This window comes from Schistocerca piceifrons, chromosome 10 (genome assembly GCF_021461385.2).
Source record: "Schistocerca piceifrons isolate TAMUIC-IGC-003096 chromosome 10, iqSchPice1.1, whole genome shotgun sequence".
Classification (NCBI taxonomy): Eukaryota; Metazoa; Arthropoda; class Insecta; order Orthoptera; family Acrididae; genus Schistocerca; species Schistocerca piceifrons.
In genome coordinates, this window is record NC_060147.1 from 93,692,990 (window position 1) to 93,710,066 (window position 17,077).

Sequence of the window (17,077 nt, forward strand, 5' to 3'; positions counted from 1 at the left end):
GCGAGTCTACTGCCGCCAACGTACATTTCGCGTAAGGACTTCGAAGATACGAGAAATTGTGGCTAATACGGAGGCGAAAATAAAGTCGTTTTCCCCTCGCTGTATCTGCACGTGGAACAGGGAAGGAAATGACTAGCAGTGGTACAAAGTGCCCTTCGCCACGCACCATACTGTGGCTTTCGGAGTGTGTGTGTAGATGTAGACGTTTGACAGTTTTACGTGGTTGGCTTTGTTCGTGACATACACGTATGGTGCCTATTTGTCAGATGTGATGTGGCCGAGAGGTTACGTATCATAGTACACTGATGGAGAACCATCATCTTCATACACTAAAGCACTGAAAGGATTTATACAGATTTCTGTGTATTTGTGGAAGCTGTACTTACTGAATATCTGGCCGTATATGGCTGCTCTCTCGCTAGCTAAACAAATACACCATGAATTGCACGCAACCTTTTCTCAACGAACTTCTCAAACAGCACCTAAGTGATTTTCTCAGTAGCTGCTCCAGTAGCCCAAAATAGCTCACTATTTCGTTCCTCGACCGGAACCTGCTTTAATATTGAAAGCATTTTCTACTGGAATACGAAAACTGCATTTTAAATGCAACACGGCGTTGTACACAAGGATAAATATTTAAATATGTTTACGCCACGGGGTGCAGGAGTCTCGACAAGGAAAAACACAAACCGTAACTTTACACATGTACGATATAAGCACAGGATAAAGAAACAGAATCATACCGCTTACATTGTACTGCGGTGGAGAAAAGTTAAATGATATACGAATGTAAAGGTGCGTATATAGTAAGTGACGTGACCAATAGGCCCTAATATCGTAGGAGAAACGGATATTTCGTGACTATAAGAACTGTACAATTTGATAAATTAAAATTATTCGGATTCTTTATTTTGACACGTTCGAAACTTTAAATTGATGCTTGACCAGTACAAAGCTAAAGGTAGTTGATTAGATGCAAAAAAACTGCGAAATAGTTGTGGTGGATGGTGAGACCAGTTCAAGCGCAGAGTTACGTCCCCTAGCGTGAACGGGTAGAAGTTCGAACACCGGGAACAGTAAAGGCCGCTAGCGTGACATGGGCGCAACGCGAACTGCTAACAGTATAAGGATGTGTTTACTAACACCTGAAACGCAGCTATAAAATTGATAGTGTGCATTTGCCTCGGGCATGGATGTGTGTGATGTCCTTAGGTTAGTTAGGTTTAAGTAGTTCTGAGTTCTAGGGGACTGATGACCACAGCAGTTGAGTCCCATAGTGCTCAGAGCCATTTGAACCATTTTGATACTGTGTTTAAAGGGATACATCAATAACGACGGTGCATATATCCAGAAAACTGGTGTTTCTTACAAGGGAACCTCCCCATCGCACCCCCCTCAGATTTAGTTATAAGTTGGCACAGTGGATAGGCCTTGAAAAACTGAACACAGATCAATCGAGAAAACAGGAAGAAGTTGTGTGCAACTATGAAAAAATAAGCAAAATATACTAACCGAGTAGTCCATGCGTAAGATAGGCAACATCATGGCTAATGCGAACACAGGAGCGCCGTGGTCCCGTGGTTAGCGTGAGCAGCTGCAGAACGAGAGGTCCTTGGTTCAAATCTTCCCTCGACTGAAAATTTTACTTCCTTTATTTTCGCAAAGTCAAGATCTGTCCATTCGTTCATTGACGTCTCTGTTAACTGTAATAAGTTTAGTGTCTGTGTTTTGCGACCGCACCGCAAAACCGTGCGATTAGTAGCCGAAAGGACGTGCCTCTCCAATGGGAACCGAAAACATTTGATCGCAAGGTCATAGGTCAACTGCTTCCTCCACAGGAAAACACATCTGATATATTCTATACGACAATGGTGACGGCATGTGCGCCACATGACAGCAATATGTTGTCGACCCACCTAACTTGTACACTTGGCGAATGGGTAAAAAGATTCTTCTACCTTGCCCGATTTAGGTTTTCTTGTGGATGTGATAATCACTCCCAAAAAGTGATGAAAACATAAGAATTTGTCACATAAACTGCAACAAATGAATGCAACAGTTTCACAGTCGCATAGTCTTCCCTGTGCTCTGTCAGAACATATGTTTTTAACGTTTTCAAATTTTTCCGTGTGTAGACCATCAAATCCTGCATATGTCTTGGAATATTGGAGAGCGTATTTGATTATGTGTGAGTGCCTGAACTTTGATAATTGTCTGAAAATAAAAAATTAAACTTTTCACTCGAGGGAGGACTTGAACCAAGGACCTTTCGTTCCACAGCTGCTCACGCTAACCACGGGACCACGGTGCTCCTGTGTCCACATTAGCCATGATGTTGCCTATCTTACACATGGACTACTCAGTTTGTATATTTTGCTTATTTTTTTATAGTTCCACATAACTTCTACCTGTTTTGTCGATTGATCTGTGTTCAGTTTTTCAAGGCCTATCCACTGCGCCAACTTATAACTAAATCTGAGGGGGGTGCGATGGGGAGGTTCCCTTGTTAGTGCCCACTGATCGTTAAGCATCTTCTGCCGGAATATTTACAGGTGGCATAAATTTCTGATTCTTCCGTGCACCGTGTGTCTGTCTTGTATGCAATGATCTGCGGAAGTGGATTTACTAACAATGTTTTTCATTTTTACTTTTTTGTGTACTTGTATTGTGCTTTAAAATTGGTTCCGTTTGCCCAATGGATGCGGCCTACAGCCAGAGCAATAGATTTTTGCACATGCCTTGCATTGTATTAACGGCGTATGTTAAAAGAGCTGGCAGTGTAGATTGCGATTTGTACGCGATGTGTGGGTAAGGTATTTTTTTATTTTTATTTTTTTAGGATCGCTTAATTTATATGATATATAGCAGTGGCAATGGAGCGATTTTTTGATTCAGTTCCTCGTTTTGGGGCGACTGGTTTCTTTTAGACTTCCTGAAAGTATGAATTCCGTCAAGTATCCTGCTGAGATAGTCATCGCAACGGTCTGCTGCAAGTTCGTTTTCTGTCTCTTCAACATGCAATGGCAGTTTAATGAGTCTGTTTATTCGGAGGGCCTTTTTGTATTGAACAGGGTGGCATGGAGAGGTTGGAATAATAACTTGTTAAACAGAAAAAATGATATTGTTGTGCATTATTACTAGAGGCATTTGGAAACTGATCGATGCATTGTGTGGACCACAGAATAACACAAGACTGACAAACAGTGGCAAATCCAGGATGGAAAGTGACAATGAAAAGGATGGTTGCTACTCACCGGAAATGCTGAGTCACTGATAGGCACATCAAAAAATGGCTCTGACCACTATGGGACTCAACTTTTAAGGTCATCAGTCCCCTGTAACTTAGAACTACATAAACCTAACCAACCTAAGGACATCACATACATCCATGCCCGAGGCAGGATTCGAACCTGCGGCCGTACCGGTCGCGCGGTTGCAGACGGTAGCGCCTAGAACCGCTCGGCCACCCTGGCCGGCTAGGCGCTTCAGTCCGGAACCGCGTGACTGCTACGGTCGCAGATTCGAATCCTGCCTCAGGCATGGATGTGTGTGATGTCCTTAGGTTAGTTAAGTTTAAGTAGTTCTAAGTTCTAGGGGACTGATCACTTCAGATGGTAAGTTCCATAGTGCTCAGAGCCATTTGAGCCATTTTTGAAGACACGTGTGTGCAAGTTGTGTTTGCGTGTTTGTGTATGTGCGTGTGTGTATGTGTGTCTATTGCTGACAAAGGCTATAATGACCGTAGGCTATAATTGTGTGAATCTTCCTGTTGCGCCTATCGCGTCTCAGCATCTCTGCTATAAGGTGAGTAGCAACTTCCCTTTTCTAATATTGTTACATTCCATCCTGGATTTTCCATTTTTTGATTGTAGCAGGCATTTGTGGTTTATGCAGGTGCGATGATAATAAAGAGGATTTGTTCGATGCTTCGGTGTTCAAATGGTTCAAATGGCTCTGAGCACTATGCGACTTAACTTCTGAGGTCATCAGTCGCCTAGAACTTAGAACTAATTAAACCTAACTAACCTAAGGACATCACACACATCCATGCCCGAGGCAGGATTCGAACCTGCGACCGTAGCGGTCACGCGGTTCCAGACTGAAGCGCCTTTAACCGCACGGCCACACCGGCCGGCTCGCTTCGGTGTTAAAACGTGAAATCACTGCACAGCGCTTATCGAGTGAATCAGTGAGGAACAAATCCGCAGCTTTCGTCACACAAAGAGTAATCTTCCCTCTCTTCTAGGAGGTAAAGGTTGACTCCGATGTTTCACTGTTGCAATTTATAGCATTCTACCTTTAAATATGCTGTGTGGGGATTTTAGTAGCTATACCTGTTTGTTCCGAATACGGTTAAAATTCACGAGCATGGTTGCAAAAACTTTTTTTTCGCTCGCAAACGAACTTGCAGAATCCATTGTGAAGGAAAGCAGACGAGATGCAAGGATACAAAGGAAACTGCACACGAAAAATCTAGCAGAAGAGCTCAGACTACGCAACTTTTATTGCACTAAATGAACTTCCTCTTACTGGTCGCGTTTTGGAAACAAAGAGAACATAACAGGAAGAAATTAGCCCAGCTTTCACAGGTGCATTAGTAGAGGTAACTAGGTCGTTCGTCGCTTCCAGGCTTTCGGAAAGCTTTCCACTGGGCACTGCTCCGACACCAACAAAGGGAAGCGCGGTGAATATCCGGAGCCAAAGGAAACGTCGTACAAGACCGAAATTCGCATCCGGGTCTTCTACTGTACACAGCTCAGTATTGAACCTACAGCATCATGGAGGAGGAATACAGCAGACGTAAAATTACCGTAAAGCAGCTAGGTAGCAACAGCGGTGTCTACATTCTGTATGAAAGGAAGTACACGGAAGTATACGGAACCGACACACCACGAAAAAATTATCAGAATTAGACGGAAATCAGTAGATATGACGTACATTTAAAGACAAACTAATGATTACAATGTCAGAAAAATTGGATGATTTATTCAAGAGAAAGAGCTTCACAATTGAGTGATATCTCATTGCTCCACTTCTGGCTCTTATACACTACTGGCCATTAAAATTGCTACACCACGAAGATGACGTGCTACAGACGCGAAATTTAACCGACAGGAAGAAGATACTGTGATATGCAAATGATTAACTTTTCAGAGCATGCACACAGGGTTGGCGCCGGTGGCGACACCTACAACGTGCTGACATGAGGAAAGTTTCCAACCGATTTCTCACACACAAACAGCAGTTGACCGGCGTTGCCTGGAGAAACGTTGTTGTGATGCCTCGTGTAAGGAGGAGAAGTGCGTACCAACACATTTCCGACTTTGATAAAGGTCGTATTGCAGCCTATCGCGATTGCGGTTTATCGTATCGCGACATTGCTGCCCGCGTTGGTCGAGATCCAATGACTGTTAGCAGAATTTGGAATCGGTGGGTTCAGCACGTTAATACGGAACGCTGTGCTGGATCCCAACGGACTCGTATCACTAGCAGTCGAGATGACAGGCATCTTATCCGCATGGCTGTCAGGGATCGTGCAGCCACGTCTCGATCTCTAAGTCAACAGATGGGGACGTTTGCAAGACAATAACCATCTGCACGAACATTCGACGACGTTTGCAGCTGCATGGAATATCAGCTCGGAGACCGTGGCTGCGGTTACCCTTGGCGCTGCATCACAGACAGGAGCGCCTGCGGTGGTGTACTCAACGACCAACCTGGGTGTACTAATGGCAAAACGTCAATTTTTCGGATGAATCCAGGTTCTGCTTACAGCATCATGATAGTCGCATCCGTGTATGGAGACATCGTGATAAACGCGCATTGGAAGCGTGGTTTCGTCATCGGCATACTAGCGTATCACCGGAGCGATGGTATGGGGTACCATTGGTTACACGTCTCGGTCACCTCTTGTTCGCATTGACGGCACTTTGAACAGTGGACGTTACATTTCAAATGTGTTACGACCCGTGTCTCTACCCTTCGTTCGATCCCTGCGAAACCATACATTTCAGCAGGATAATGCACGACCGCATGTTGCAGGTCGTGTACGGGTCTTTCTGGATACAGAAAATGTTCGACTGCTGCCCTGGCCAGCACATTCTCCAGATCTATCATCAACTGAAAACGTCTGGTCAATGATGCTGAGCAACTGGCTAGTCACAATACGCCAGTCACTACTCTCGATGAACTGTGGTATCGTGTTGAAGCTGCATGGGCAGCTGTAACTGTACACGCCATCCAAGCTCTGTTTGACTCAATGCCCAGGCGTATAAAGGCCGTTATTACGGTCAGAGGTGATCGTTCTGGGTACTGATTTCTCAGGATCCATGCACCCAAATTGCGTGAGAATGTAATCACATGTCAGTTCTAGTATAATATATTTGTCCAATGAATACCCGTTTATCATCTGCATTTATTATTGGTGTAGCAATTTTAATGGCCAGTATTGTACGAGGGCAGTTCAATAAGTAATGCAACACATTTTTTTTCTCGGCCAATTTTGATTGAAAAAACAGGAAATTTCTTGTGGAATATTTTCAAACATTCCCGCTTCGTCTCGTATAGTTTCATTGACTTCAGACAGGTGGCAGCGCTGTACGGAGCTGTTAAAATGGCGTCTGTAACGGATGTGCGTTGCAAACGGGCAGTGATCGAGGCATCTCAGATATTCATAGGCGCTTGCATAATGTCTACGGTGATCTGGCAGTGGACAAAAGCACGGTGAGTCGTTGGCCACAGCGTGTGTCATCATCGCCGCAAGGTCAAGCAAGACTGTCTGATCTCCCGCGTGCGGGCCGGCCGTGCACAGCTGTGACTCCTGCAATGGCGGAGCGTGCGAACACACTCGTTCGAGATGATCGACGGATCACCATCAAACAACTCAGTGCTCAACTTGACATCTCTGTTGGTAGTGCTGTCACAATTTTTCACCAGTTGGGACATTCAAAGGTTTGTTCCCGCTGGGTCCCTCGTTGTCTAACCGAACACCATAAAGAGCGAAGGAGAACCATCTGTGAAGAATTGCTTGCTCGTCATGTGGCTGAGGGTGACAATTTCTTGTCAAAGATTGTTACAGGCGATGAAACATGGGTTCATCACTTCGAACCTGAAACAAAACGGTAATCAAGGGAGTGGCGCCACACCCACTCCCCTACCAAGAAAAAGTTTAAAGCCATACCCTCAGCCGGTAAAGTCATGGTTACAGTCTTCTGGGACGCTGAAGGGGTTATTCTGTTCGATGTCCTTCCCCATGGCCAAACGATCAACTCTGAAGTGTATTGTGCTACTCTTCAGAAATTGAAGAAACGACTTTAGCGTGTTCGTAGGCACAAAAATCAGAACGAACTTCTCCTTCTTCATGACAACGCAAGACCTCACACAAGTCTTCGCACCCGAGAGGAGCTCACAAAATTTCAGTGGACTGTTCTTCCTCATGCACCCTACAGCCCCGAACTCGCACCGTCGGATTTCCATATGTTTGGCCCAATGAACGACGCAATCCGTGGGACGCACTACGCGGATGATGAACAAGTTATTGATGCAGTACGACGTTGGCTCCGACATCGACCAGTGGAATGGTACCGTCCAGGCATACAGGCCCTCATTTCAAGGTGGCGTAAGGCCGTAGCATTGAATGGAGATTACGTCGAAAAATAGTGTTGTGTAGCTAAAAGATTGGGGAATAACCTGGTGTATTTCCATGCTGAATAAAACAACCCCTGTTTCAGAAAAAATAATGTGTTGCATTACTTATTGAACTGCCCTCGTAGAAGCAGTGAACACAAGGTCTTTGTAGCGAGGCTTAAAACCATATCAACGTAAACCACTATAAATAAAAGCAAAATATATTTAAAACAGCAGATAAAAATTCGCTGGACGCCTTCCTTAGAGGGTCTTCATTCCTTCCAAGCTAATTATGTAAGTGTATACCAGATATGGCTCGAATTCAAAGATATAGTATCGATAGCAATAGATAGATTAGATAGATTCATACCGCATATGTTAATAAGAGACGGGACTTAGCCACCATGGTACACAAAATACGTCAGAAGACTGTTGCAGAAGCAACGAAAAATCAGCAAATTCAGAGGAACGCAAAATCCCCAAGACTGGCTAAGTTTCACGGAAGCTCGAAATTTAGTGCGAACGTCAATGCGGGATGCTTTAAATAGTTTCCGCAATGAAAGAGAGTCTCAAAATATGGTAGAAAAACCAAAGAGATTCTGGTCGTATGTTAAGTACAACAGTGGAAAAAAACAGTCAATACCGTCACTACACGATAGCGATGGAAATGTTACCGATGATGGTGACACTAAAGCGGAGTTACTGAATGTAATTTCCGCAATTCCTTCACGAAAGAAGAGGAAGTAAATATTGCAGAATTCGAATCGAGAGCAGCTGTTAGCATGAGTGACATAAAAGTAGATATCTTAGGTGTAGCGGAACAACTCAAATCACTTAAGAAAGGCATGTCTTCCGGTCCAGATGGCATACCAATCAGGTTCCTTTCAGAGTATGCAGACAATAGCCCCTTTCTTAGCATTCATATACAACCTCTCAGTTGACAAAAGGTCTGTTCCTAAAGACTGGAAAGTATCACTGGTCTCACAAATATTCAAGAAAGGAAATAGGAGTATCCCACTGAATTACAGACCAATATCATTGACCTCAATTTGCAGTAGGATATTGGAGCATATACTGAACTCGAACATTATGAATCACCTTGAAGAAAATGACTTATTGATACATAACCAACACGGATTCAAAAAATATCGTTCTTGCTCAACACAGCTAGCTCTTTATTCCCATGAAGTAATGAGTGCTGTCGACAAGGGATCTCAGATCGATTCCATATTCCTAGATTTCCAGAAGGCTTTTGATACCGTTCCTCAAAGGCGACTATTGATCGAATTGCATGCGTATGGAGTATCGCCTCAGTTGTGTGGACTCGTGATTTCCTCTCAGATAGGTCACAGTTCGTAGTGATAGTCGGTAAATCATCGAGTAGAACAGGATTGATATCTGGCGTTCCGCAAGGTAGTGTCATTGGCCCTCTGCTGTTCCTGATTTTCATAAATTATGTAGTTGACAATCTGAGCAGCACCCTTCGATTGCTTGCAGATGACGCTGTAATTTACTGTCTAGTAAAATCATCAGACGATCAATTCCAATTACAGAATGATCTAGAGAGAATTTCTGTATGGTGCGAAAATTGGCAATTGGCACCAAACAAAGAAAAGTGGAAGGTCATCCACATGGGTATTAAAAGAAATCCGATAAATTTATATATACTATAAGTCGCACAAATCTAAGCGCTGTCAATTCGACTAAATACGTAGGAATTACAATTACGAGCAACTGAAATTGGAAAGACGACATAGATAATATTGTGGGGAAGACGAAACAAAGACTGCGCTTTGTTGGCAGAATAGTCAGAAGATGCGACAAACCCACTAAAGAGACAGCCTACATCACACTTGTCTGTCCTCTGCTGGAATATTGCTGCGCGGTGTGGGATCCTTACCAGGCAGGATTGACGGAGAACGTCGAAAACTCGCTAGAGCCGGCCGCTGTGGCCGAGGGGTACTAGGCGCTTCATTCTGGAACCGCGCCACCGCTACGGTCGCAGGTTCGAATCCTGCCTCGGGCTTGGATGTGTGTGATGTCCTTAGGTTAGTTAGGTTAAAGTAGTTCTAAGTTCTAGGGGACTGATGACCACAGATGTTGAGCCCCATAGTGGTCAGAGCCATTTTTGTAGCGTCTGCCACTAGTGTTTGTTGAGTATCTCCGTAGCGCTCTCTCGCCGACTAAACGATCCTGTGATGAAACACAGCACTTTTCGTTGATCTTCTCTATCTCTTCTATCAATTCTACCAGGATCCTATACTGGTGAATAGTACTCAAGAACCAATCGAACAAGCGCCTTACATGCCACTTCACTTCTGGATGAGTTACATTTCCTTAAGGGGAGACAGATGGCAATTTTTATCCCTCTTCTGCCAATGCTATTTTACTCTTTGAATAGGTACACTTTTCAAAAGAACCGTAAGTGATAAAACAATGAAATTTTTACTGTATATATATATATATATATATATATATATATATATATATATATATATATATATATGCCTCAGTTTAAAAGTAAAATGAACATAATACGTCTTATGGTTTTGGAGAAAAAAAAATTGTTCTTTCCCTAGTAAAATTTAACTTTTTTTTGTTCGTTAATTATTATAATACAGTTTCTGATTATTTCGTGGTTCTCAATTTACTTCTAATAACTTATTACGATCTTCAGTACAAATTGACCAAATTTCATGTTTATAACGCCATTAGTTTATCAGATAATGGTACCTGAAAGTAAAAAAAAATGTAGTTTTGAGAAAAATCCATTTGAAGTTTAATATTGCAATTCTAGTATAGTTATTTATGAGAATTACTTACCACTAATATTTCCCTGCACCATACAGAGCATTGTCTGAATCATACTGATCTTCTTTTCTTCTCTTGGTCCCTCTTCTTTTCTGTCTGGCTACTTTTGTGCATTTTAAATTAGCAAATATCTGCTTTGCGGATTGTCTCTCTATCTATTTGCACCAAGGATTTTGCAGTATTTCCACTAGATTTTATGCCCAATAATTACAAAACATCCAGTTTTCTAGTTACACCATCATTGAAGTATAAAATAGCAGCATAAACACCAAATTTGAGGGTTGTAAGGTGAACAAATAGTTTTCGGTAACGGGTTCCAAATGACAGAATTCACACATTCATTTAGATGTTGGGTTTTCCCACGAAGACATTTCTTCAACAAGGTATCTTTACAAAGGTCTCTAAATATGGGTTTAATTTCATTCATTACTCACGCAGATAAAGAATGTTTGGGGTCATATCTGGCACATCTCCTGTACTTGCACCAAGTGTCAGGATCATTCGGGCAAAGACCGTGCACTGGATTTTCATTTATGGAAAGCTTATGGAAAACGATAGCCCCTACAGCCTTTTTCACGTTTTCTAAATTCCCTACATTTCTTCTTATGTCCAAGCCATAATAATTCTGCAATCTATCTATTTCAACATTTGTCAGGCGACCTTTACCACCTTTCTTCTTACCATCTTACAATACTATTTTTGACTTTTCTTTCAATAATCTTCTCAACCTGGACCGTATTCTCTTCTGGACATGCCCAATGGACTATAATTTAGAAATTGTGACATTAGGAGCATAGGATTGTTCTGTACATACCCGGTCATAAGCCTTGCCAGATTACACAGAGCGTCAGGAAAATCATTATATATCACAAAAAACATGTCGTCTTTATATAAAACAAAAACTGTTTCACGTAGGAAAGACCAGGCATTTCAAATATGCTAAAATCTAAAAATCGAATTTTTGAAGCCCACTTGCCTTCCGTCTCCCCTTAAGATTCTTCCCATGAATCTCAATCTCAGTATCTGCTTTTCATATTATCTTGCTATGTGATCATTCCATTTAAGGTCGCTCTGGATAGTTACTCCTAGGTATTTTACGGTAGGTACTCTTTTCAGCAATTTGTCTTCAATAGTGTAGTTGTATAGTAGTAAGTTCCTTTTCCTATGTATGCACAATATGTAACATTTATTTACGTTCAGGGTCTATTGCCAGAGACTGCACCATTCATGAGTCCTCTGTAGCTCATTCTGCAAATCGAACTGTCCTCTGGCGCTGCTGCTTTCTTATAGATAACCGCAACATCTGCTAACAGTCTTAAGGACCTTCCGACGCTTTTCACTAGGTCATTTATACACTCATGCTCATAAATTAAGGATAATTGCAGACACACAGGGAACACACACGACACAGATCTGTAAGTCCACGGTATTAGTGATAAGTTGAGAAAACCGCCCCCAAACACATGTGCTACAAAACGCCAGTTTCCAGCACATGTACCCCGACATCACTATGGGATATGATCACCATGCACACGTACACAGGCCACACAACGGGTTGGCATATTCCGGATCAGGTGGTCGAGCAGCTGTCGGGGTATAGCCTCTCATTCTTGCACCAGTGCCTGTCGGAGCTCCTGAAGTGTCGAAGGGGTTTGAAGACGAGCAGCGATACGTCGACAGAGAGCATTCCAGACGTGCTCGGTGGGGTTTAGGTCTGGAGAACAAGCATACTACTCCATTCGCCTCATATCTTTTGTTTCAAGGCACTCCTCCACGATGGCAGCTCGGTGGGGCCGTGTGTTATCATCCATCAGGAGGAAGGTGGGACCCACTGCAACCCTGAAAAGGCGGACATATTGGTGCAAAAGGACGGCCCGATACACCTGACCTGTTACAGTTCCTCTGTCAAAGACATGCAGCGTTGTATGTGCACCAATCATAATCCCACCCCAAACCATCAAACCACGACGGCCGAGCGGCTCTAGGCGCTTCAGTCTGGATCCGCGCGACCGCTACGGTCGCAGGTTCGAATCCTGCCTCGGATGTGAGTGGTGTCCTTAGGTTAGTTAGGCTTAAGTAGTTCTGAGTTCTAGGGGACTGATGACCTCAGATGTTAAGTCCCATAGCGCTCAGAGCCATTTGAACTAGCCAAACCACGACGTCCCTACAGGTCCCTTTCAAGGAGATTAAGGGTTGGTATCTGGTTCCTGGTTCACGCCAGATGAAAAGCCGATGGGAATCATTGTTCAGACTTTACCTGGACTCGTCTGTGAACATAACCTGGGTCCACTGTTCCAATGACCATCTACTGTGTTCTTGACACCAGCCTTTACGAGCTCTCCTGTGACCAGGGGTCAGTGGAATGCACCTCACAGGTCTCCAGGCGAATAAACCATGTCTGTTCAGTCGTCTTTAGACTCTGTGTCTGGAGACACCTGTTCCAGTGGCTGCGGTAAGGTCTCGAGCAAGTCTACCTGCAGTACTCAGTGGCCGTCTGCGGGCACTGATGGTGAGATATCGGTTTTTCTTGTGGGGTTGTACACTGTGGACGTCCCGTAATGTAGCGCCTGGACACGTTTCCTGTCTGCTGGAATCGCTGCCATAATCTAGAGATCACACTTTGTAGCACACGGAGGGCCCGTGCTACGACCTGCTGCTGTGTTTGACCAGCCTCCAGTCGCCCTAGTATACTACCCCCCAAAACGTCATCAATATGCTTTCTCTGAGCCATTTTCAACACACAGTCACCATTAGCACGTCCGAAAACGTCTGCACATTTACTCGCTGCACCGTACTCTGCACCAACACACCTCTGCGTATGTGGACTGCCGCCAGCGCCACCGTGCGACGACCGCAGGTCAAATGCACCGCGTGATCATACACCGATGTGACTTAAACCCGCAAACTGCCCACAAGAGCGTCGTTTCACCATGTATCACCATTATCCTTAATTTATGAGTATGGGTGTAAAAGAGTGACGGTCCTATGACACTTCCTTCGGGTACCCCTGAAATAATTTTTAAATATGTCGATTTTGTCCTGTTAAGAGCGACGTGTTGAGTTTTTTCTGCAGGGAAGTCTTGAATCCAGTAGCAGATCTGCTCCGATTCTCGATATGCTCTTACTTTTTTCACTAAACAGCAGTGCTGGACAGTGTCAAATGCCTTTCTGAAGACGAGGAACACGGCATCAACCTGAACGCCACATATTCCTCTCAACAGCGAGCAGTTCGCCTTCTGTAATATTCGCACATGCATTGACAATGCGCTGACGCATGTTGTCAGGCGTTGTCGGTGGATCACGATAGCAAATATCCTTCAACTTTCCCCACGGAAAGAAATCCGGGGACGTCAGATCTGGTGACCGTGCGGGCCATGGTATGGTGCTTCGACGACCAATCCACCTGCAATGAAATTGCTTTTCAACACCGCTTCAACCGCACGCGAGCTATGTGCCGGAGATCCATCATGTTGGAAGGACATCGCCATTCTGTCATGCAGTGAAACATCTTGTAGAAACATCGGTAGAACATTACGTAGGAAATCAGCATACATTGCACCATTTGGATTGCCATCGATAAAATGGGGGCCAATTATCCTTCCTCCCATAATGCCCGCCAAGGTCGCTGATGTTCCACTTGTCGCAGCCATCGTGAATTTTCCGTTGCCCAATAGTGCATATTATGCCGGTTTACGTTGCCGCTGTTGGTGAATGACGCTTCGTCGCTAAATAGAACGCGTGCAAAAATCTGTCATCTTCCCGTAATTTCTCTTGTGCCCAGTGGCAGAGCAGTACACGACGTTCAAAGTCGTCGTCATGCAATTCCTGGTGCAATCGATGTTGATGTTGCATCTCAACACTGACGTTTTTGAGATTCCCGATTCTCGCGCAATTTGTCTGCTACTGATGTGCAGATTAGCCGCGACAGCAGCTAAAACCCCTACTTGGGCATCATCATTTGTTGCAGGTCGTGGTTGACGTTTCACATGTGGCTGAACACTTCCTGTTTCCTTAAATAACGTAACTATCCGGCGAACGGTCCGGACACTTGGATGATGTCGTCCAGGATACCGAGCAGCATACATAACACACATTTTGATCACAATAGCCATACATCAACACGATATCGACCTTTTCCTCAATTGGTAAACGGTCTATTTTAGCACGGATAATGTATCCCGACGCAAATACCTCACGAAGCAAATATCGTCCGCACTGGCGGAATGTTACGTGATACCACGTACTTATACGTTTGTGAGTATTACAGCGCCATCCATCACAAAGGGAAAAAAGTTGTTCAACTAAAACATTCATATTTCTTTACGTAGTACACGAATATGTAATAAAAATGGGGTGTGAGGCGATGCAGTCGTGGACTGTGCGGCTGGTCCCGGCGGAGGTTCCAGTCCTCCCTCGGGCATGAGTGTGTGTGTTTGTCCTTAGAATAATTTAGGTTAAGTAGTGTGTAAGCTTAGGGACTGATGACCTTAGCAGTTAAGTCCCATAAGATTTCACACACATCTGAGTTTTTGAAAAATGGGGGTTCCTATTTAAAAAACCACAGTTGATATCCGTTTGACCTACGGCAGCGCTACCTAGCGGACCAACCATAACGCCATCTGGTTTGCCTCTTCAAGCTAGAAGAGTTTCGTTCTCTGTAGTTCTTTCGTTTGATGCTTATTTAGTGAGATGTTTTGCCCCGTCACTATCTGTGGACCACCCTGTATACAGGGTGTTACAAAAAGGTACGGCCAAACTTTCAGGAAACATTCCTCACACACAAAGAAAGAAAATGTGTTACGTGGACATGTGTCCGGAAATGCTTACTTTCCATGTTAGAGCTCATTTTATTACTTCTCTTCACATCACATTAATCATGGAATGGAAACACACAGCAACAGAAGGTACCAGCGTGACTTCAAACACTTTCTTACAGGAAATGTTCAAAATGTCCTCCGTTAGCGAGGATACATGCATCCACCCTCCGTCGCATGGAATCCCTGATGCGCTGATGCAGCCCTGGAGAATGGCTTATTGTATCACAGCCGTCCACAGTACGAGCACGAAGAGTGTTGTGACTTGGCAAGACAGCCAAGCCACTAGGAGGTGAAGCCGAAAGGCACGCGTTTAAGCTCACGCAGGATGGCGTGAGGTCTGGAACAGGACACGGAAATGAACTAGCAAAACAAGGACGTAGCTGTGGAATACTTAACTTTAATCCATAATTGGTGAACATCGGTCTGACGCTACATGCATCACAAGATAAATAGCAATTGATAATGGCGCCTTGCTAGGTCGTAGCAAATGACGTAGCTGAAGGCTATGCTAACTATCGTCTCGGCAAATGAGAGCGTAATTTGTCAGTGAACCATCGCTAGCAAAGTCGGCTGTACAACAGGGGCGAGTGCTAGGACGTCTCTCTAGACCTGCCGTGTGGCGGCGCTCGGTCTGCAATCACTGACAGTGGTGACACGCGGGTCCGACGTATACTAACGGACCGCGGCCGATTTAAAGGCTACCACCTAGCAAGTGTGGTGTCTGGCGGTGACACCACAAAGAGTCTCTATATTCTGTACCGGGATTGCGTAGACAAGAACTTTCAAATGCCCCCATAAATGAAAGTCAAGAGGGTTGAGGTCAGGAGAGCAGAGGGCATGGAATTGGTCCGCCTTTGCCAATTCATCAGTCACCGAATCTGTTGTTGAGAAGCGTACGAACACTTCGAATGAAATGTGCAGGAGCTCCATCGTACATGAACCACATGTTGTGTCGTACTTGTAAAGGCACATGTTCTAGCAGCACAGGTGGAGTATCCCGTATGAAATCATGATAACGTGCTCCATTGAGTGTAGGTGGAAGAACATGGGGCCCAATGAAGACATCACCAACAATGCCTGCCTAAACGTGATTGCACATTTGCGTGCGGATTCTCGTCAGCCCACACATGTTGATTGTGAAAATTTACAATTTCATCACGTTGGAATGAAGCCTCATCCGTAAAGAGAACATTTGCACTGAAATGAGGATTGACACATTGTTGGATGAACCATTCGCAGAAGTGTAGCCGTGGAGGCCAATCAGCTGCTGATAGTGCCTGCACACGCTGTACATGGTACGGAAACAACTGGTTCTCCCGTAGCACTCTCCATACAGTGACGTGGTCAACATTACCTTGTACAGCAGCAACTTCTCTGACGCTGACATTAGGGTTATCGTCAACTGCACGAAGAATTGCCTCGTCCATTGCAGGTGTCCTCGTCGTTCTAGGTCTTCTCCAGTCGCGAGTCATAGGCTGGAATGTTCCGTGCTCCCTAAGACGCCGATCAATTGCTTCGAACGTCTTCCTGTCGGGACACCTTCGTTCTGGAAATGTGTCTCGATACAAACGTACCGCGCCACGGCTATTGCCCCGTGCTAATCCATACATCAAATGGGCATCTGCCAACTCCGCATTTGTAAACCTTGCACTGACTGCAAAACCACGTTCGTGATGAACACTAACCTGTTGATGCTACGTACTGATGTGCTTGACGCTAGTACTGTAGAGCAATGAGTCGCATGTCAACACAAGCACCGAAGTCAACATTACCTTCCTTCGATTGGGCCAACTGGCGGTGAATCGAGGGAGTACAGTACATAC